Source organism: Saccostrea echinata, unplaced genomic scaffold, assembly GCF_033153115.1.
Source record: "Saccostrea echinata isolate AGI-Se365-2 ecotype Australia unplaced genomic scaffold, CSIRO_AGI_Sech_v1 ptg000005l, whole genome shotgun sequence".
NCBI classification, from domain to species: Eukaryota; Metazoa; Mollusca; class Bivalvia; order Ostreida; family Ostreidae; genus Saccostrea; species Saccostrea echinata.
Window position 1 is genome coordinate 13,563,353 of NW_026889754.1, and position 23,807 is coordinate 13,587,159.

The 23,807-nt window shown below is 33.6% G+C and overlaps 1 long non-coding RNA gene across 3 annotated transcripts in view; it reads left to right on the plus strand.

Annotated features, from left to right (window-relative positions):
- LOC133179813 (uncharacterized) overlaps nucleotides 1-19,074 on the plus strand; it is a 55,952-nt gene extending 36,878 nt beyond the window's left edge. The window contains exons 2-3 of one of the 3 annotated variants that reach the window (XR_009720196.1): nucleotides 521-589; nucleotides 19,047-19,074. This is a non-coding gene — a long non-coding RNA (uncharacterized LOC133179813). Of the gene's footprint in view, nucleotides 1-520; nucleotides 590-2,254; nucleotides 2,518-19,046 lie in introns of those variants that run through there. The other 2 variants (XR_009720194.1, XR_009720195.1) reach the window with 2 other exon arrangements.
- The last annotated feature ends 4,733 nt before the right edge of the window (nucleotides 19,075-23,807 follow it).

A 23,807-nucleotide genomic window follows, 5' to 3' on the forward strand; every position in this document is an offset into this window, starting at 1 on the left:
CCAACTCTCAGGTACTAATCGGCATAGAATCATCTTGGGTTCTCAGAGTGTGAATTGGAATTTCAAGGGTTTATGTAAATATACAGGATACTTCGAAGCTTCAAATAGAAGTGATAGGGTTGTACAGTTTATCAGAAGAGCGATTCAAGGCCCATGGGCCTCTTGTTTAATTTTGAGGGGTCAAATTTTCAAGGTTTGAGAACAAATATTTAATTTTATGGTTGAAGATATGTGGCATTGTTAAAATTTATATAACTCCATAAAATTAATGTTTCCACAGTACAATACTGCATCATAATGTACATGCCCATGCATGTAAAACCTTCCAGTAGTGATCACTGAATTTTAATTCCCTCTGTCTATTGAAAAAAAACATGTTATTTCCTCCATTGAATATTTCTCAATTTTCAAGTTAAAGGATGTGTGTCATAACATTTTAACATTCACGGAAAAGTCAGTATAATAACAGGCATGTTTTCAAGGTCAAACCTATAATTATATTTTTTTTATACTTTCATAGAGAGAATGAAGAAATTATCTATTGAAACCAGAATCAGTTATATTAGGCACAGATGGATCGTAAGATAATGTAAGTATATTGTCATTTATAATAATTATTGGGTTTTTTTCATTTGCACCTTTTAGCTCACCTGAGCTGTAAGCTCAAGTGGTCACATTTGTTCAGTGTTCGTCTGTTTGTCCAATTTTAAACTTTTTGACTACCTCTCCAGAAAAACTAGGCCAATTTCAACCAAAAGTGTTACATAGCATCCCTGGGTAAAGGAAATCCAAGTTTATTCATAGAAAGGCCACACAATCTTTCAAGAGGGAGAAAACCTAGTGAAAATTTAGTGGCATCTTTAAAAAAAACCCAGAACCACTTGGCCAGATAAGTTGAAACTCATGTGAAACTTTAATTACATAGTGTAGATCCAGTTCTGTTCAAATCTTGACCTTTTTGGGGTAGGATGGGGCCAAAAAGGGCAATCAAAGTCTTACATAGGGATAGGAAAAAGAAAATCTTTAAAAATCTTCTTCTCTAAAACAGCAAGACCTTGATCAGTCATATTGATATGGAAGAATCCTCAGGTATGTAGATTTAAATTTATTCAAATCACGTGTCTTAAAATAAATTGTGTGAAGCGTCCTAATTCATGTCTTTATGAATTCTTAAAAGTTGAATTCATTTCTTAAATGAACTCATTGTATCTTAGTGTGCCAATAACAAGCAAAATTATAAATGGTGTGCAATGTATTTCATAAGAAAATCGAAATTCGCAAGTCTTGTAGATACAAGCTGGGTTTAGTGGGGCTAAAATATGGAAGCAAATTTTACGGCTACATAAGTCATATTGCTATCCAGCATATGCATTTGTTGTGAGTGGATTCAAGTATGCATAAGTCATGGGCTCTTCATGCTTGGGTACAGCCCTGGTAAGAACATTTTTCATGGGAATATAGATTAAAATGCTTTTTCAAAAGCTTCTAAAAGATAAAAGCATTGCATAGGTGGCTCAGGTGCGCAGTGTGACCTCTTTCTTATTAATTTTTTTCTTTTAATTCATAAATTTGAATCCAAAGTAATATTTTAATTTTACTCAGATTAAAAGAAAAAAACCATCCTTTGAGATTGTAAATTTTTCTCCATTTAAGGAAATGTAGTTTTGGGCAACTTTGTTTAGCTCACCTGAGCTGAAAGCTCAAGTGAGCTTTTCTGATCACCCATTGTCCGTCGTCCATCCGTCTGTCCGTCCATCTGTATACTTTTCACACTTTCAACTTCTTCTCAAGAACCACTGGGCCAATTTTAATCAAACTTGGTACAAAGCATTCTTAAGTGAAGGGAAGTTTAAATTGTTAAAATGAAGGACTAAGCCGCCTCCCAAGGGGAGATAATCAAGAAAAGACAAAAATAGGGTGGGGTCATTAAAAAATCTTCTTCTCAAGAACCAATGGGCCAGAAAAGCTGCAACCTACGTGGAAGCATCCTGGGATAGTGTAGATTCTAAATTGTTCAAATCATGACCCTGAGGTTAGGGTGGGGCCACAATAGGGAATCCAAGTTTTACATTGAAATATGTAGAAAAATACCTTTAAAAATCTTCTTCTTAAGAACCACTGGGCTGGAAAAGCTGGAACTTAAGTGGAAGCATCCTGGGGTAGTGTAGATTTTAAATTGTTAAAGTCATGACCCCCGGGGTTAGGGCAGGTGTACCATGGGCTTCTTGTTTAATATTATTTTTAATTTTTGAAGTTTTTACACAGAAGTCAGATTCTAATGAGAGACTGTGATTTTCATGGAGTCAAGACACACACATGACTGAGACAAGTGAGATGACACAAGCCATCAGCATTATGGGTCTCTCTGATTATGTTCCGAAAAGTACCGTTTGAGATGATTTCTTTGAATGCTGTGACATGGGCATTGCCCTATCAAGAAACAGATGAAAATTAAATGGATTGAAGATTTCATTGGATGAGGAATGACTACTCAATTAAAAGAAGAGAAATATTGAATTTAAGACAAATTATGTAAAGGTTAAACCTAAACAAAAAACAAAAAAAACAAAAAAAGAAAAAAAAGAAAAAAAGAAAAACAAACAAACAAAATCAAAAACAATTCTCATACATAAATTGATCATGTTTTGTTTGAATTTTCATAAATAGTTTGTTGGAGTGTTACCAACATTTTTTGATAATTTAAGGATTACAAAATGTCTGTTCAGCTCTGTTGCTGTTGACCTCATTTGGTTGCTATACACAGATTACATAACTGATGCAGAAGATTGAATATGTTTTTATAATTCATAAGTGATGAAGCTTAAAAATCTTGTTTTCTGTATATAAATACATATTCTCCTTCATTTTTTTTTGTCAGTGTTTTGAAAATATATTGGTTACTATGCAGCAAAATTGGTTACTAAGGGAACATTACATAATTATTTCAACATTATATCACTTTATTTATTGATGTTGCAAGAGTATATTAGCAAATATACATGAAATTATGTAATGGACCCTTAACCATCAATGTGGAAGAAATTGAAGGTTTTTTCCCTTAAAAATTGATGTGTTTTTAACCTTTATTGGTGTAAAAACTTAAAAATTAACTGTTGCTATGGACATCATTTGGTTGCTATGCACAGAATATGATTGATGCTGAAATTTAAGTATGTTTTATTATTCCTAGGTGAAATAAAGCTTGTTAATTTAATTTTTTTATATGTAAATACATGTTCTCCTTTATTTTTTGACACAATCTCTTGAAAATGCCTTGGTAGCTATGCAATAAAATTGGTTGCTATGGGCACATTACAGGATTTTTATCTCATAATATCACTATATCTATCGATAATGCAAGAGTATAATAGCAAATATACATTAACAATTATCAATTTGGAAGAAACTGAAAGTTCTCCCTAAAATTTGCTGTGTATTTTTAACGTTTCTTAAGAGTAAAAACATAAAATTTAACCGTTTTTTCCACAAAAACAATAAAAATGCTTCTCAATTTTATATGTCATTCTTGAAAATCAACCTGTATTGTGTAAGAATAAAATTCATTTTAATGTTGTTGTAGATTTTACATATATAAGTTTAAACTTGAGAGGTAATTTTCAGTTTTTCAAACTGTAAAACTGTACAATATTTGTGTTGCCATGGCAACTGATGCCTAGGTATTTGGATTTGGTTTTAAATTTTTTTGTATACTATGCATCTTTGATAATTAGCGTAAAGTCTCTTGTAGGTGATATCCGTATTACTATTCTTTTTGTAAAAATATTCTTTAAAAAAAGTTAAAATTGAAGTGTTTTTTTCTTAACTTATGTTGGTTTCCATGGCAACACATAATAAGGGAAAAAAATAATAGTTTCGTTGGTCAAACATCATTTTCATGTATGTGAAAGAGTTGTACTATGAACACTTTTTACAACCAATAAAAGAAAACAGGAGGTTAAAATTTAAAGTTTCCATCTGAAGCTTGATGATTCGTGACATTCTCTCTTAAAAAGCTTCTTCTGTGCTCTTGGATATTATGAAAACAAAATAAATACATAGTTATGATGATGAAAGGTGCCTCTTCCAAAATTGTGAATTTCATGGCCCCAGGTTCAGGGGTTCTGGTGTTAGGGCAGTGTTCTGTTGAATATACATGTATAGTGAAAATGCATTATTATACCCGCACTTTCTAAAGAAAGTTCGGGTATATTGTTGATACTCATGTCTGTCCGTCCGTCTGTCTGTCACACTCTTATTTCTCAAACTCCTCTTACATTTTACACAGTAGCCTAATCATCTTTTGGGAGATGTTTGGTGGTGTCATGTAGATGTGCAGTAAAGTTTCGGAATTTTCATTTTCACCCTAGGGGTCAAATGGGGGTCGAAAAATGACGTTTTTTATGCAAAAAGCCCCTGGTTCCCTGAACTCCTCTTACATTTTACACAGTAGCCTAATCATCTTTTGGGAGATGGTTGGTGGTGTCCTATAGATGTGCAGTAAGGTTTCGGAATTCTTATTTTCCCCCTGGGGGTCAAATGGGGGTCAAATTTTTTTTAAAAAATATTTAACATGTTTAAACATCCTGGTTCCCAGAACTTCCCTTATATTTTATGCACTAGCCTTAAATCATGATCATTTGGAGGATGATTGATTTTGTCCTGTGGATGTGTAAAATGGTTTTAAAATTTGCATTTCCATGTGGATAGGAAATAGGGGCAGGAAAAAAATGGCCCCTCCCTAACCCATGGGGTCATTTGTACAAACTTGAATCTACACTTCTTGGGAATGTTTCCATATTAATCATGCTTTTGTTGTTCTTAAAAAGAAGAATTTTGAAGATTTTTTTCCTTTTAAATCTCTATAAAACTTTGATCCCTTATTGTGGCCTGACCGTATCCTCAGAGGTCATGATTTGAAAACTAGAAATATGTCCATAGGACATAAATGCCCCGCCGAATGTATATTACTAATGCAACATGAAAATTTGTATGAGTGTATGAAGTTTGATGAGAATATCTTGAACAGTTTCTTTAAAATTGAAACTAAAATCTAAAAAAATGGATATAGATGATAAATTCTCACAAAATTATGTATAAGTGCATGCTTACATAAAAATATCTTAGATTGTTTCTTTAAAACTAAGCAAAATACAAATTAAAGAGAAGGGAGGTCAAGGTCACAGGAAAGTGCAAGGTGAAAGGTTTTTGATGCAGTTGAATAGCTCTCACTAATACATATCAGCATATTAGGTTTGATAAAAATATCTTGAATGATTTATTTAAAATTGAGTTTAACACTTATTTGAGAAAAGAGAGGTCAAGGTCAAAGGAAAGGTTGAGGTCAAAATGCTGATGCAGTTGAGAAGCTTATATCAGTATGTATTTACTATTAGCATAGAAGTTCAATAAAAATATCAGAAATGGTTTATTTAAAACGTAGATAAACACTAATTTAAAAAAGTGAGGTCAAGGTCAAAGGAAAAGTCAAGGTCAAAAAAGTTGTTGCAATTGATATCTCTCAGCAGTATATATCAGCATATGAAGTTTGATAAATATCTCTTGAATTGTTTATTCAAAACTGATCTAGACACTAATTTAAGAAAAGTAAGGTCAAGGTCAAAGGAAAAGTCAAGATCAAAAATTTTGATGCAGTTGAAAAGCTTACATCAGTATGTATTAGCATATGACGTTTTATTGAAGTCGGACATGACAAAACTATATGCCTCGGCCATATTCATGGCAGGGCATAAAAAACTTGAATCTACACTATATGAGGATGTTTCCATATCAAAATGACTAACAAGCAAATTCAAAGAATTGTGGTCCCCTGCTTTCCGTGTCCTAGTGGATGGGATGCCATTATTTATGACATATTGTTTCAAATATGCAGGCCTTATCATATGTCATTCAAAAGTAATCATCAAAGTTAAATTTTTTGAAAATTAGGTAAAACATCAAGGTCAAGGGGTAAAAAAATCATAGCATGCTTGGAAACATCTTGTTACAGATAATGTACATGTCAAATATAAAAGTCCTATCTCTTCTCAATCAAAAGTTATAAGGAAATATAACATTTTTGAAAAGTAGGTTAAACTTCAAGGTCAATGTCACAGAGTCAAGTCATGATATATTTAGAAAGGTCTTGTCACAGGTAATATACATGTATAATATGAATGCCCTATCTTTTCTCTTTCAAAATGATCATTTAAAATAATGTTAAATTTTTTGAAAAGTAGGTCAAACTTCAAGGTCAAGGTCATGGGTTCAAAAATCATGGTATGTTTAGAAAGTTCTTGTAGGTAATGTACATGTGAAATATGAAAGCCCTATTTCTTATTATTCAGAAGTTTTGACCAAGGTTAAATTTATTGTGACAGATGGACAGACTGACAAACGTACAGACTGACAGACAAATGAGATTTAATGTCCCCTAGGTCCCTTTTGTGAAAACGGACGACAATAATGCCCTTGCTGTTCATGAGAAGAAGATTTATGATGGAAAAAATCCCCTGCATTTTTCTATGTAAATCATTGGATCCCCATATGTGGCCCCACCCTACCCCAGTGGGTCATAGTTTTAACAAATTTGAAGCTACACTAAGTCTGTTTAAAGAAAGTTTCAAATTTTTGGGCCCAGTCAGTGGTTCTTGATAAGACTTTTTTAAAATGATACCACCAAATTTTCACTAATTCTTGATTATCCCCCCTTGAAAGAGGGTGTGACCCTTCACTTGAACAAACTTGAATTCCCTTTACCCGAAGATGCTTTGTGGCAGGGTTGGTTGAAATTGGCCCAGCGGTTCTAGTGAAGAAGACAAAAATGTGAAAAGTTTACAGGCGTACAGATGGATGACAAACAAAATGTGATCAGAAAACCAGAAAAACTCAAGTGAGCTAAAACCTGATGATCACAAGTACTTGGAAAGAGTTACAGTATTTGAAAAGCAGTTTTTTTTTCATGCATTGTTTTCAGAAGCTGAAAAGGTATGACTTGTATCCATGTTGAAAAAACTTCACATTTCAGAAAACAGTATGATTAAAACTAGTTAATCAAGGTGCTTTGAGTAGCAAAACAAGCTAAACTGGTATAGCTAATTCAACCACAGAGCTTAGTGAATTTTAAAATGCACAAGCTTTTCAACTCTTAATCATTCTTAAAATAATATTTATATCATCATTTCTGATTCAAGGGAGAACTAGAGATATGATCAGAAGTATATCCGTTGACTTATAAACATGTACATGTATATTGTGTTTTTTAAGTCATTAATGTTTGTTTGTTGTTAAATGTCCCTCTTGGGAATTTTTCACTCATACGGAGACACCACCACTTAAAAATAATGAAGACGTACAAGTCGGATTTGAGGTTAACATTCATTTTAGGAGTTTTCAACAATTAAGACATAAAGAGATAACTCCTTCCCCTTGCCCCTTCCCCTTCCCAGACCCCTGTTTGTTATGTATGCAAACTAGTCTAATACTTTGGTTTGACATAAAAAAAAATTGTGAATATATACAAATAGTTTAATGGTCCATCTCTTTGAATGATTTTCATTCCTAATTCTAGGAGGGTACATGGGTTGACCCAAATTCATGAATGAAATATCAAGTAATCTTATCATTGATGCACTTTTATTTAATTTGATGTAGTCATATTATGAACATTTCCAGTTCATTAAGAGAGTGGGGATGACCTCCAGGGGTTCATAACCTTAAACCATTAGATGTACATAACATAATAACACAAGAAACAAAATTATGTATAGTCAAATGGAAAAGTTTTCTACTATTTAGGAGTCACATGATCATTTGCCATTTCAGGGACAGGGAGCGGCTAGGGAGATTGGAACCCCCCCCCCCCCTGGAATTTGCAGAGTTATTTAAATAGGACTACGATTATACTGATTTACAGAAGCAAATAAAAAATGACTTTGGATGCCCTCCCCCTTTAAAAACATGGACCCCACCATCATTGTTTTTATTTTGTTTGTTTGTTTGTTTGTTTTTGCTCCTCAGGAAATTCTGGGCTGGAATTTTTTTGGACTGAGGTGTGGACCCCCCCTCCCTCGGAAAAAAATTCCCGGATCTGTGCCTGTAACTGAATGTAATGTCGACAACGGGAGATAACTCTTCAGAATGTGAAATTCATCTATTGTGGTATCTGATGATCCACTCTCTACCATCGGCTCATACATTCAGTGGCTGAGAGAGAAACGAAGGACAACTCTGCATAGGAGATTGCCGATGATCTTTGATCCTTTTTAAACTTTAACCTAACCATTTGCATTTCAGTTTATTTTACCCCAATCTATACTTAAACTTGTACTTACCGACTGTCATAGGTCCTGTCAACTTCATGAAATATAATCCAATTAAAACACAAAATGATTTAATTTCCACTGATATACATGTAACACTGCACCATGTTACATGGCATGTGCAATCTAAAAATGATAATGGTAAATCTAGTACTAGCACTGGTAGGGTGACGCAAGCCCAATGTGATGTAGAAATTTTCAAAAAGGTGTTCACATACATGTACAGTACAAGAACAAATTTTAAATTATCATAACAAACGATGTTTTAACATAACTTTGCCATCTAGGCCTATTTCCAAAAACAGGCAAATTGTGTGTGTGTGTTGGGGGGGGGGGGACAAAATTGATTGGGTATGGCTTTTCAAGGAGGTTTTTGCGTAATCAAATACCAAAAAAAGTTTGCACATTTTGATAAATTCATCAAAAACGCTTTGTACTAAAATAATATTATTTGTTGTTGAGAAAATAAATTTAAAAAAGTTCCAATTATGGGCCAAAAATTTATATCCCCCCCCCCTTTTATCAAAACCTAATTTACATCATTAATTAAATTCTGTTATTTCACACTTGTAATAAATTAAGTATATGAAATGCGTATAAGAGGTTCATGGGTCACATGGTCACCTGAGCATTTTATGCTCGATTTGACGAATACATGTACTGTGTAAATTATAGAATTATTTGGACTTTTTCCTTGGTAAGCCCAATATGAAGGAGTGTGCATTTAGAGGCAAACACCTTAGTGCTGGTATTACTGTCTCATGACGACATCTAGTTTCTTTTAAAAATCTTCTCTGATCCAGGGCAAACAAACTGAAGGCATAGTTACGATGAATAAGGGTGTCTATTCCTATGTTGTGAATTTCATGGCCCCTGGTCAGGGGTTCTGGTTTTAGGGCGGGGCTCTAATGATTACATAGTAAAAATGCAATAATTCTTTGACAGTCTTCTCCTTTTCTCCTGGGTAATAAGCCGATGAACTAAAAGTATACTTATGATATGTAAGGGTGCCTGTTCCAAAATTGTGAAATTCATGGCCCCTAGGTCAGGGGTTCTGGTGTTAGGGTGGGGCTCTGTTGAATATATAGTGATAATGCATTATTTCTTTAAAAATCTTTTTCTTTGATCCTGGGTATTTAACAAACAAACTGATGCATAGTTATGATGAGTAAAGGTGCCTGTTCCAAAATTATGAATTTCATGGCCCCCTGGGTCAGGGGTTCTGGTGTTAGGGTGGGGCTCTAATGATTACATAGTAAAAATGCAATAATTCTTTGAAAATCTTCTTCTTTTCTCCTGGGTATTAAGCCGATGAACTAAGAGTATTGTTATGATATGTAAGGATGCCTCTTCCAAAATTGTGAATTTTATGGCCCCTGCATCATGGTTCTGGTGTTAGGGCAGGGCTCTAATGATTACATAGTGAAAATGCATTAATTCTTTGATAATCCTCTGCTCTCTTTCTGGGTATTAAGTAAGCTTACTAAATGTAAAATTATGATGAGCAAGTGTGCCTCTTTTGAAATTGTGAATTTCATGGCCTCTGGTTTAAAACATGAATCCATTGTGGCGAAGTTGTTGCATGATACTCAGGTGACCTATGAGGCCCATGGGCCTCTTGTTATTATAAAATATAAAAAATATATTCTGAGATCAAAACACCAAAACAAGTTTTTTAAAATAAATTTTTAAAATATATCTCATTAAAATTCATTTCATTTAACAATAACTGAAATTATATTTCTCTCCGAGTTATTTTTTTTTTAATCACGTTTGTTTGGCATGCATGCAACAAGTGTGCTAATCAACAAATTTGGAACCAAAATAATTAAAGAATTATGTTCTTACCACATGCTTTCTGTATTGCAGTCCTTCCTTTTGATGAATATAATAGTTAACACTCCATTAAAAAAATGTTGACAGAATCTAGATCTATCGACAATCTTCTGACAATGCAATGCACATCTTCCTTCCTTTCAATCTATTGAAAATTTGGCGCTCGCGTAACTGCTTAATTAATCAGTAATGATGTTATAAATCAGCTACCCATAAGCGTCCAATCAAACGACGTTTTCTAAAAATGATTGAGGTTGCGATTCAAATCATACCCGTAATATTAATTGGCCGCCAATTTATTTTTGTTTGGGTTACCTTGATAAAAAATGGCCTAGTTAATCGTGGACTGGTACTATGAAATAAAGTTTTACTTTTTTCATTATATTTATGCCAACGTTTCTACAAACTTTAAAAAAAATCTTTGAATAAAAAGGGTGTGAAAAATTATTGATACGAATTGCCTCGCCACCCGGTAAAAAAATGGCGGCCTTTTTGTTTTTTGGTGGGCGATAGAAGTTTGTAAACTTGAGAATTTACAATATAGACTGCATTGGAGGTTATATTTTAAATGCACACCATCCAAACAACATCCACAGAAAGACCAGCACTGTTCCGCCTGCATTCATCAGCTCACAACATGAGTAAGTTTTCATCTGTTTTATACATGTTACAATCGGGGGATGGATATCGTGTGCACAACCTGCAAGCTACAAGGTTGTTGTTTCATATGTTCTTAAATTAATTATATTTTTATGGCCCTATTTATTGTTTGGTTTGTTCGAATTTCAAAATGAGATTGGCAAGGCATTTGCTTTTTTCTCAAGAATGAAACAAGAGGGAGATAAAATACGATTTAAAATTATGTATACAGTGTTGTTATTTGACAGAGTTTGACACAATCCGTGTCCTCACAGATTAGGCCATTTCAAGTTTTTTCTCTGTTTAGCGTCCACCCATCTTTCAAAAACCCACCTACCTATTCGCAAAAAACACACAAACCAAAAAATAAAACACAGACTTTATACTCATAAAAATGACGTCACTCAAAGGATTTGATTATTAATTTCGTATTTCCTGATGAGATCAACATCAAAAAACAACACAAAATTAATTGTTGAATAAGATAAATAATCTATTTTTCTCGTAAAAAAAACAAAACATTCTTCAACAAAATCAAAGTATTCAATTTTTACTATATCCCTAATATGATATATTGCAGACAAATATATTGAGAAATTGACAGAATTCAGTGATTTTGACCAGAATATTCAATTTGAGGACTCATGATTTTGTTTGTTTTTGTGATATGGGGTGTCAAAAATCAAGGCGCACGCGGAAGCTAAACGTAGAAAAAACTTGGAATGGCCTTACTTAGTAGGCAAAAAGTACCGATATTATGTGGAAATATTTTTATAAAGTATTTAAACTTAATATTTTTTTAAATTATCTAGCTTATTGAATTCAGGGAAAACGATTGTGTTTCTATTTATACATCAAAATTATTCACATAAATTGAAACTTAAGTCATCACAGGCATACTAGACGTATAGATTACCTACTTTGAAACTATGCAGATAGTTGCTGAATGTTTTGTTTGTTTTTGTTTTGTTTTTTGTCAATGTCTATTCATTTAAAATATAACTTTCATTAAGAGCATACAATTTTTACAGGTCTATCAAAGAGGATCATCAGTGATTGATGGTGGCCGCAGACTGGTAGAAGAAACAACTAGAACTGAAATATCCCAAAAGACTGAAGAATCAGCGGCAAGAATCAGCTATGTTTATCAGTGAGGCAGAATTGACAGGAGTATGATTCTTATGGAACCAAGTTGTTATGGATCTTCTCATGCAAGCACACAATTTGAAACTGACATCATAGACAAGACTAATATGATATCTTTTCAGATGATTGGCAAGATGTTTATTAACCTCACAATTTTTATTTTCTATTTTAAGATGTTACCTTATAAAAAAATAAAGATATATGGAGGAGCACACGGCGGGTGTGACCGGTCGGCAGGGGATGCTCACTCCTCCATGGCACCTGATCCCACCTCTGATGTTTGGAGGTCCGTGTTTGCTCTGCTCCTATTTTGTATTGTATAATGGACTTTTGAGCTTGAATAGTGTTCGTTATCTCCATATATTTCATGTTGTAAATTTTAGAACCATTTATGCCCATGAACAAAAATGTTGCAATAGGCATGGAGGCTTTTTTTAAATAATAAATTATAAGTTTTAGGGATCAAATCATATTTTTTTTTTTAACATACTGGACTGTGAGTGATGGTTATCATTACTTGAAAACGTTGATGATTCATGTATTTCTTGAATGGACATGAGAAAATACAATTCATGTTAATGTGTATGTACCACAATTGTATACATCTTTTGCATTTTAAGACGTAAATTTACGTAAATTCCCTGATTTGCAACTTATTACTGATAGTCTATAATGATGTTAAAAAAAATTCAACAAGTTTTTCTGTCTATTTAGTCTTTCCATTTCAACATTGAACAGTATTGTAATACATGTATTGATAAGCAATTACCAATGGAGAACACTCAGTTAATTAAAATTGTACTTAAAATTCAATATCAATAAATTTGAATCATTATAGAATTTAAATTGTATTGAGTCATGAATAATCATGAATAATCATGAAACTTGTGTTGCTGTGTAATGTTGAAGATTTTCGAATTTCATAAAGGTTCATCATTGTTCATGAAGTATAAATTTTTTTCAGTATGGATGTGTTCATGAATTAAATTCATGAACTACTTTTATGAAACTATTATGAATCTTTTATGAGCATTCATGAACAATGATGAACAACTCATAAAACTCTCGCAGGGGACAATCTCTTAGAATTGATTAAGCTCTGTAGTTGAATTAGCTGTACTGGTATAGCTTGGTTTTGCTATTCAAAACACTTTGATTTAGCTACTTAATCATACTTTTTTTTAATGTACATTCTTATCAATATAGATAAAAGTTGCACTATGTTGACATGGGTATAAATTTTAAATTTTCAGTTTTCTGAAAACAATGCATGGAGGAATATTGCTTTTCAAAAATTGTCTCCTGAGAATTTGCTAGTGATGGGACATCGGTTAATTTTCATAATCGATCATCGGTTGGAATCGGTTACTGCTTCCGATGTGATTTTGCCGATTATAATCAGTTTTCATAGTTTTGTATACAAAAAGCTGACTATTACAATTATTTCATATTTTTTCTTTAACATAAATATATGAAATATATAATATATTATTTTCTTTGTTGTTTTGCTTCTTTTACACTTTCTAGGCCTAAAAAAATTATGTTTGTTTCCTGTAACATTCCCAAAAAATCAAGAGTCGGTAGGTTGGGAATTTTTTTTTTTTTTTTGCTTATGAATAACGGGATCAAACATCCAGGGACTGAATTATCCAGTTATCCAGGTGTTGTATTTACAGTGGACACCCAACATGTCATGGCTGCCTAGCGGTAGTTAGAATTATCTAACTGTGTCTTGGGACAAGCCCTCACCACAGTTAGAATACGTTCCATATACTTGCGATGTAGCAAATCAGAGTGGATCCACTCCGAAATGATTTTGAAGAATACAAAAGGAGTTGCACTGAAAATAACTACCAAATTAATCATTACAAACCTTTTTGAGATTGTATATGCCTTTTAACATAAAAAATAATCCATATAATACGAAAATTCAACTCATTTTCTCAATGATTTTTCCTCGCTTCAAATTTAACGCCATGTTGACATTCGGAACTCTCTGGATTGTTCATAGAAAATGCACAGAGTTCGAGTTATCGCCCGTGTTTATTTTGTAACATTGCCAATACACGGAACGAATTCTATCGTTAAACCGGATCCGTAGGACAATATCATTTTAACGATAGAACGTTCTATCTAGCCTGGCAGAAAACAAACTTCAAAAAGTTGTAGGGGGAATTGATTACTCTTTATATTTAAGATAAATGTTGATTATGTTGCATATTTTATATCTCAAATAAAGATATAATTAATATTTTTTAAATAAAAAGAATCAGCTGATTGATCAAACCAAAGAGCAAACACAGATTTGGCAGAAACAAAAATCCACCCGGGGGTAAATTGAATGGGTCGGTCGGGTTACAGGAAAAAAACGTAATTTTTTTTATATACCCGGTATGCACCTTTCGGTTCTTAATCACCTCTGCTTCGTGTTAGTTGGCTAGTATCAGATGCAGACGCCATTTTCTTTCATTAAGAAGAAATAAATTTTAAACCAGAAATAGATAATTCCGGAATGTATAGTATTAGAAGTATGTTTCCGATGATCGATTAAGAAAAATTATAATCGATCATCGGAATCGTAACATTTTTTCGTTGACAATCGATGTTTCCTGATTATTGGTACAACACTAGAATTTGCTATCACAGATATACATATTTTGCATGGGGCTTTATACCTGGAGTAATCTCTCTCTCTCTCTCTCTAACATTTGCGTGAGTCAAAATTAAAGTGGAATTATAAGACAATTTTTTTTAATTGATGACTTTTTAGGATTTTACACTAATTCATACTGCAGCAAGAATGTTATCCCTCCCAGAAAAAAATAAGTTAACTCACTATCTTGTCTTTGATCTATATCTATAATTACGAAAGGACACAACCAGAAGTCTTTTAACGTTGTTTGTTACAAATTTCACTTGGAACTCCTATTAATTTGCTCAAGATCAGTATTTTCAGTAGGCAGAAATGAACTTATCAATTATGCTTGAAAAGTACTCACTGTGAACAATCACCTGACTTGTTGAAGACAGGTATACATACCCCTCAGGGTATAATTATCATACAAAGGCCTGTACAAAATTGAAGACATAATTAAATCATCATTATCTTAGTTAAGATAAGGCCAAATAAAAAAAATATGTGTGGTTCCGGTTACCCGACCGTCCCTATTTTATACCCCCGACCCCAAACTTTTTTCGGCAATTTTCATATTTTTTCCAGAATTTTCTCTGATTTCCATAATTGGCTCGAATATTAGTTTTAGTTTCAGCAATGGCGGCCTCCTTGCAAAACATCATTTCAACACATAGTGCTAGTTTTTAATAGTGTTAAATCAGAAGCAAGGTAGCATGTAGGTGTCCCCTACCAATGTTGACTAGTATATTATCACATAACATCTAAATGCCACTTGCAAAGCAGTGATAGGTATTATTTAGAGAAATTAAGAATATAATTTTGTAAAAAAAAAAAAAAAAAAAAAATCTCTACCTACCTACCCTAATTTTTTTGGAGGTGTAACCGGAACCACACATATTTTTTTGTTTGGCCTAAGAAGAAACACACTAGAGGTGTGATGAAATATCTAGAAACACAAAGAGTTTTATTTCTCATGCAAAATATTCTTTCTTGTGTAAAACATAACAATTGTTCAAATGAAGGGCCAAACCTTTTTTTAAGGAAGGGCCAAACCTTCTTTTAAGGGGAGATAAGAATGAGTGAAAATTTATTGTTATTTCAAAAATCTTCTGAAGAAGAACCACTTGGCCAGAAAAGTTTAAAATTATGTGAAACTTCATTACTTAGTGTAGATTCAAATCATGACCTTCAGGGGTAGGGTGCGGCCACAATAGGGGATCAAAGTTTTGTGAACATGGGAATGTACAGTAAAACACGCTTATAACAAAGTGCCTGGGACAGATGATTTTGCTTTGTTACAAGTGTAATTGCTTATATCCATTAAGTTTACAATATATTTTAAAGTCACGGGGAATGAAAATCGCTCTGCTGTAAGTGTCAATTCATTATAGGCTTGTTTGGCTATAAGTATGCTTTACTGTATAAGAAAAAAATTCCTTCTCAAGAACCACTAGGCAAGAAAAGTTGAATCTTATGTGAAAGTTTCATTACATAATGTAGAAGCAAATTTGTTCTTTCAAAACTACTCCTCCTACAGGTTTGGTGCAACGAGTAGACTATACTAGTCTACATATTGTTTTTGTCAGTTTTCTTCTTCAGTCAAATTTTGTCCAAGCCTTAACTTGACAACCCTTTGACATTAAGACTTCAAACATGAAACATGGAGAGATGGTATGGAATTAGGGTTGAGGCCACCAAACTCTTTTTACCTTGATCTTTCGATAAGGTCAAGGTCAATCTTTACATAAAAATATAGTCTAGGCTATAACCTGAGAACCCTTTGACATTAGGATTTCAAATTTGTAACATAGAAAAAAGACATTTACGAAAGATGCACTGCACTAAAATGTTGACCTTGACTCCTTTCTTCACTCAAGGTCAAATTGAGAAAACACCTCCAAACCATAACTTAAGAACCTTTTGACATTAAAACTTCAATCTTGGAACATGCAGAGGTGGTATGGAGAAAGGGTGCATGCAAACAAAATTTTTTACCTTGTTTTTATGCCCAGCCATGAATATGGCCGGTGCATATAGTGTTTGTCATGTCCGTCTTCCGTCCTTTCATCCTTCCGTCTGTCTTTCCATCACGCTTTGCATTTAGCTCCGTTCAAAGCTCAGTTTCAAAGAAACTATCATTGATATTTTTATCAAACTTCTTATGTTGATACATACTGATGAGAGCTATTCAACTGCATCAGTATTTTGTGACATTGACCTTTCCTTTGACCTTGACCTCACTTTTCTTAAATTAGTGTTTAGCTCAGTTTTAAAGATACCATTCAAGAAAGTGCAATCAAACTTCATATGTTGATGCATACTGATGTAAGCTATTCAACTGCATCAACATTTTTTTGACCTTGACCTTTTCTTTGACCTTGACCTCACTTTTCTGAAATTAGTGTTTAGCTCAGTTTTAATGAAATCATTCAAGATATTTTAATGAAACTTCATATACTGATACATGTACATACTAATGAGAGCTATTCAACTGCATCAATATTTCTTGACCTTGACCTTTCCTCTGACCTTGACCCCACTTTTCTTGAATTTGTGTCAAAATTCATATGCTGATACATACTGATGTAAGCTATTCAACTGCATCAATATTTTTTGCCCTTGAACTTTCCTTTGACCTTTACTTCATTTATTTCAAATAAGTGTTTAGCTCAGTTTTAAATAAACCATTCACAATATTTTTTATCAAAATTAATATGCTGATACATATTTGTGAAAACTATTCAACTGCATCAAAAATATTTGACTTTTAACTTTCCTGTGACCTTGACCTCACTTTTCTTAAATTTGCATTTTGGAGCCAGAGAAACTAAAAACTTCATTAATGGGAATATACACTTAATTTGATTGCCTAAATATGGCATAAATATTGCCGACTCGGGGTTAAACAATAATAATCAGTCATAATCAATCCAAAGGGTGATTAGGCTGTTGTGTAAAATGTAGGAGGAGTTCTGGGAGCCAGGGTCTTTTTGTATAAAAAACATCATTTTTCAACCCCCATTTGACCTCCAGGTTGAAAATGAAAATTCCAAAACCTTACTGCACATCTACATGACACCACCATCCATCTCCCAAAAGATGATTAGGCTACTGTGTAAAATGTAAGAGGAGTTCTGGGAATCAGGGGCTTTTTGCATAAAAAACGTCATTTTTCGACCCCCATTTGACCCCCAGGGTGAAAATGAAAATTCCGAAACCTTACTGCACATCTACATGACACCACCAAACATCTCCCAAAAGATGATTAGGCTACTGTGTAAAATGTAAGAGGAGTTCAGGGGACCATGGGCTTTTTTTCATAAAAAACGTCATTTTTCGACCCCCATTTGACCCCTAGGGTGAAAATGAAAATTCCAAAACCTTACTGCACATCTACATGACACCACCAACCATCTCCCAAAAGATGATTAGGCCACTGGGTAAAATGTAAGAGGAGTTCAGGGAATCAGGGGCTTTTTGCATAAAAAGCGTCATTTTTCGACCCCCATTTGACCCCCAGGGTGAAAATGAAAATTCCAAAACCTTACTGCACATCTACATGACACCACCAAACATCTCCCAAAAGATGATTAGGCTACTGTGTAAAATGTAAGAGGAGTTCAGGGAACCATGGGCTTTTTGCATAAAAAACATCATTTTTCGACCCCCATTTGACCCCCAGGGTGAAAATGAAAATTCCGAAACCTTACTGCACATCTACATGACACCACCAACCATCTCCCAAAAGATGATTAGGCTGCTGTGTAAAATGTAAGAGGAGTTCAGGGAACCAGGGGCTTTTTGCATAAAAAAGCGTCATTTTTCGACCCCCATTTGACCCCCAGGTTGAAAATGAAAATTCCAAAACCTTACTGCACATCTACATGACACCACCAACCATCTCCCAAAAGATGATTAGGCTGCTGTGTAAAATGTAAGAGGAGTTCAGGGAATCAGGGGCTTTTTGCATAAAAAGCGTCATTTTTCGACCCCCATTTGACCCCCAGGGTGAAAATGAAAATTCCGGAACCTTACTGCACATCTACATGACACCACCAAACATCTCCCAAAAGATGATTAGGCTACTGTGTAAAATTTAAGAGGAGCTTGAGAAAGAAGAGTGTGACAGACGGACGGACGGACAGACGGACGGACAGACATGAGTAACAACAATATACCCGAACTTTCTTTAGAAAGTGCGGGTATAATGATTTTAAAGTGATAGTTTTCATCAATGCACATAATATCATATAATCCATACATGGACTAGAGACTAAACTCATTTAAACATTATATAATCAATACCATCAACTCGTAGTAGTACTTTCAGTACTTTGATTGATCATGGATAAGAAAATATCAGTTGCTAAATTTAGTCATTTAATGTGTAATATTGCTTACAAGGGGTTGATGATTTTTCCGGATAACTCCTTCAAGAGTTTTAAGTTATCATTTTTTGTTTTATTTTGCAGATCAAAGAAAAGTACACCAGAGATGAACGTAATGCTTAGACTTGGTTTTTTTTCATCATCTATCAAGGTACCAGTTGTTAAAATAAGTCATTTTCATGCAAAATATTGCATATAGGGTTCATCGTTTATTCCGATAACTTCTCCAACAGTTTTCAAGATAAGAGGTTTTTGTTTTGCAGATCAATTGTACATACATCCAGTATGTGCTTAGTACTTTAATTCAGACTTCTGATCATTAATGGTTAAACAACAGTTATTGAACTTCAGTCATTTTTGTGCAAAATATTAGAGAGTATAACATTTGTATGGATATTTCCTGCTCAATTTTTCAAGATAAGAAGTTAATATTTTGCAGGTAAATATTGTACATATCTTAAGGATCTACTGAGTACTTTGATTTGGATGTTTGATGGGGGAAAATAGCAGTGGTTGAACATGTTCATTTTTATGCAAAACATTGGATAGAAAGGACATCATTTTTGCAGAGTACTCCTACAATTGTGGATCAATTATTGATCTCTCAGAAATGTGCATGGTACATGTACCTGGATTTTGATTTTCGATCATTTATGAGAGGGATATCAGGTGACGAACATGGTCAATTTTATGCCAAATATTGATTTCAGTGTTCATCATTTGTCCATATGTCTACTCTTACAGTGTTCAAGATAAGACGTTTCTCTTTTGCAGATGAATTGTTCATACATCAGTGATGTACAAGGTAGTTGGGTTTTGATTTCAGATCCTTTGTAGGGAAAATGACAGTTGTTGAACTGTCATTTTAATGTACAATATAGCCTTTACATCGTTTGTCAGGATAACCACTCCAATAGTTTTCAAAATCAGAAGGTATTTTTTGCTTTGTAGATGAGGTTAAACTTGCATTAGAGATGTACATGGTGCTTTGAGTTTGATTTTAGATCATTTATGGAGAAAATAGCAGTTGTTGAACTTAATAATTTTTTGTGCAAAATGTTGCTTGTTTTGGTACATCATTTGCCAGGATAATCCCTCCAACAGTTTTCAAAGTAAGGACGAATCATACATAAGGCCAGAGTTTTTTTTATTTTCTGTTTAATGGGAATTTTTAAGAAAAAGTCGGGTCGAGGGGACGAAATAAAATAAAAATAAAAATTTCAAAATTTGTCGAGACCATTAAAAAAAATAAAACCCAAAAATGGTATGAATTTTTTTTTTTAAATAAAATGTTGAAAAATGAAAGAAAACTCAATAAAATTTTGTTTATCATTTATTTGGATTTCAAATATAGATAAAAGGATACAACTCCTTACTATATGCACGTGTCATCCTACTGTGGTTTATAATTACACTTGTAAATTCTAGTATGAAAGCAAAACAATAAAATCTTAAAGTTTAAATTATTATATATCAACAATAATGTTTGATACATGGATAACAGAATATTCCACACTGCTTAAAAATTTATATATGTCCTCTGGTGGTCATCTCCTTCTGTATAACATTTATAAAAGTAATAATATGAAATGTTTTAAGCTACATGTATTATTATTAAACAGGAGTTTGGAGGAACAATTTGATTAACACATTCTTGAGGTTCAGAATGGAAATTTGTCAGTTGCAATTATTTGACGAACAACAGCAGTCATCTTGGAAGTCTTCTGAACTCCTCACAAATGTTTGGGTCTCCACCAAGAAATCAAACTGCACAAAAATTGCATTGTTCCTTTAAGATACTTTATTAATATAACCAAATACATGTAGTAAATGTTAGAAAGTAGAAGATAAAAAACAGTATTTACATGAGATTATTTTCTTTTCTAAATGAAGATACAGAACATTTTTAAAGAGTTTTTGATAATAACAGATTTCTTATTATAATAAATAATTAAATATAATAATTTTGTTCTTTGTTCAATTTGCATTTAAAATATTAAATTGGACAATTTTTTTTTTTTTGACTTAATTCTTTCTATCTCTACCTTTTCACAGGATAATGTGTGCAACTCCAATTAGCTATCACTTGTCAGTGTTAGTTTTAAATATTCTTTTTCAACTCTTCATAATTTTGTTGGAATCCTGGTCTCATTTAATTCAACCAAGCAGACATGGACTTGTATCTAAAATATTTTGATCGTAATTTTATGTCCCTGTATAGTTAAACACAATTCATTGTAAAATTAAATTTTACAGTGAATTTTACCTCAATTTTTTGTGTGATCAAATTAAATATACTATATACCTAAAACATCTTTAAAAGAAAAAAAAATGTATCAAAAAATGTTAACCATCGAAAGATTGTAACAGAAAGTTTATTAAGACATCTCAAAACTTACCCCCAACTCTTTGGACACAAGTTCCACAGTTCAGAGTGCATCTCGTGTAGTTAGGTTGTTGATGCCTTCACTCCGATTTCAGATCTTTTTTCTCTTAATCATCAATGGATTTAATATTACTATTTCATCATTTTTATCTATAAATGTCTCGAAATGGCATTGCTTGTTGATAGAACCTGCGAAAGTGCAGTAAAACTAGTTCTTTAAACTGGTTGCGATATCGTAATCAGCAAGACGCTCGTAAAAGAATTTGATTAACACAATCTATGTCAAACGTTTACATGATTTATTAAAAATATGGTGTACAACAAACCTCAATGAATGACACAGTCGGCAGGTATTTTAAAAATAAAAGTGAGATTTACCTCTTTTATTTTTTTTCGGTATTTTGAAAAAAATGGGTCGGCGCCTCCCGTTAAACAGAAAATAAAAAAACTCTGGCCTAATTATAAAAGAGATATGTTTAGTACATTGATTTTGATTTTTGGTCAATGACAGGGAGAATACTAGATGTCTGTCTGTCCGTCTGTCTGTCTGTCTGTCTGTCCGTCTGTCTGTCTGTAAACTTTTCACATTTTCGACTTCTTCTCAAGAACCACTGGGCCAATTTCTACCAAACTTGCCACAAAGTATCCTTGGGTAAAGGGGATTCAAGTTTGTTCAAATGAAGGGCCACGCCCTCTTTCAAGGGGAGATAATTAGGGTTTAGTGAAAAAATAATGGCATCATTTAAAAATCTTCTTCTCAAGAACCGTAGGGCCAGGAAAGATGAAACTCATGTGGAAGCATCCTCAGGTAGTGTAGATTCAAGTTTGTTCAAATCATGACCCCCGGGGGTAGGGCGGGACCACAATGGAGGATCAAAGTTTTACATAGAAATATATAGGAAAAATCTTTAAAAATCTTCTTCTCAAGAACAGCAAAGCCATGATGAGCCATATTTATATGGAAGCATCCTCAGGTAGTGTAGATTCAAATTTGTTCAAACCATGACCCCTGGGGGTAGGGCAGGGCCACAATGGAGGATCAAAGTTTTACATAGAAATATATAGGAAAAATCTTTAAAAATCTTCCTCTCAAGAACAACAAAGTCATGATGAGTCATATTTATATGGAAGCATCCTCAGGTAGTGTAGATTCAAGTTTGTTCAAATCATGACCCCAGGGGGTAGGGCAGGGCCACAATGGAGGATCAAAGTTTTACATAGAAATATATAGGAAAAATCTTTAAAAATCTTCTTCTCAAGAACAACAAAGTCATGATAAGTCATATTTATATGGAAGCATCCTCAGGTAGTGTAGATTCAAGTTTGTTCAAATCATGACCCCCGGGGGTAGGGCGGGGCCACAATGGAGGATCAAAGTTTTACATAGAAATATATAGGAAAAATCTTTAAAAATCTTCTTGTCAAGAACAGCAAAGCCATGATGAGTCATATTTATATGGAAGCATCCTCAGGTAGTGTAGATTCAAGTTTGTTCAAATCATGACCCCCGGGGGTAGGGTGGGGCCACAATGAAGGATCAAAGTTTTACATAGAAATATATCGGAAAAATTTTAAAAATGTTCTTCTCAGGAACAGCAAAGCCCTGATTGATGTATTATTATGTGGAAGCATCCTCAGGTAGTGTAGATTCTATTTTATTCAAATCATGACCCCCATGGGTAGGATGGGGCCACAATGGAGGATCAAAGTTTTAAATAGAAATGTAAAGGAAAATATCTTCTGAAGAACTGCAAACCATGATTAGTCATTTTGATCTGGAAACATATAGAAAAAATATTTTCTTCCCAAGAATAGGAAAGCTATGTTTAGTCATACTGATATGGAAGCATCCTCAGGTAGTGTAGATTCAAGTTCAAATGATGACCCCTGGGATAGGGAGGAGCCACAATGGGGGATCAAATTTTTACAAAGGAATATATGGGAAATTTTTTTAAAAATCTTCTCAAGAACAACAAAGCCATTTGTTATATTGACATGGAAGCATCATCAGGTAGTTTAAAATTCAAGCCCCCCCCCCTTCCCGGTAATCTTTTCAATACTGAACTGATTTGTACTTTTGCCCAGCCAATGTGCTCAGGTGAGTGATGTGGCCCATGGGCCTCTTGTTAAGATAGGAAGTTTTGATTGTGCAAATCCATTGTACATATGTAAGAGAGTGGCTAAGTGTTTGGACCTTGTTTTGGATTGTTTATGACAAGAATACCGCGAATCTAGAGCAGACGCTCTAACCACTGCACCACGCGGGCGACCAAATCAATTGTAAATATTTAAAAGAGTGGTTAAGTGTATGGACTTTGTTTTGGATCATTTATGACTAAAATACATGTTGTTGGTATTCGTAATTTTTATGCCAACTGTTGCATATAGGGTTCCTTATATTTGTCCACATAGCTCCAACGGTTCTAAAAATAAGAAGTTTTTCCCAAATATTTTTACAT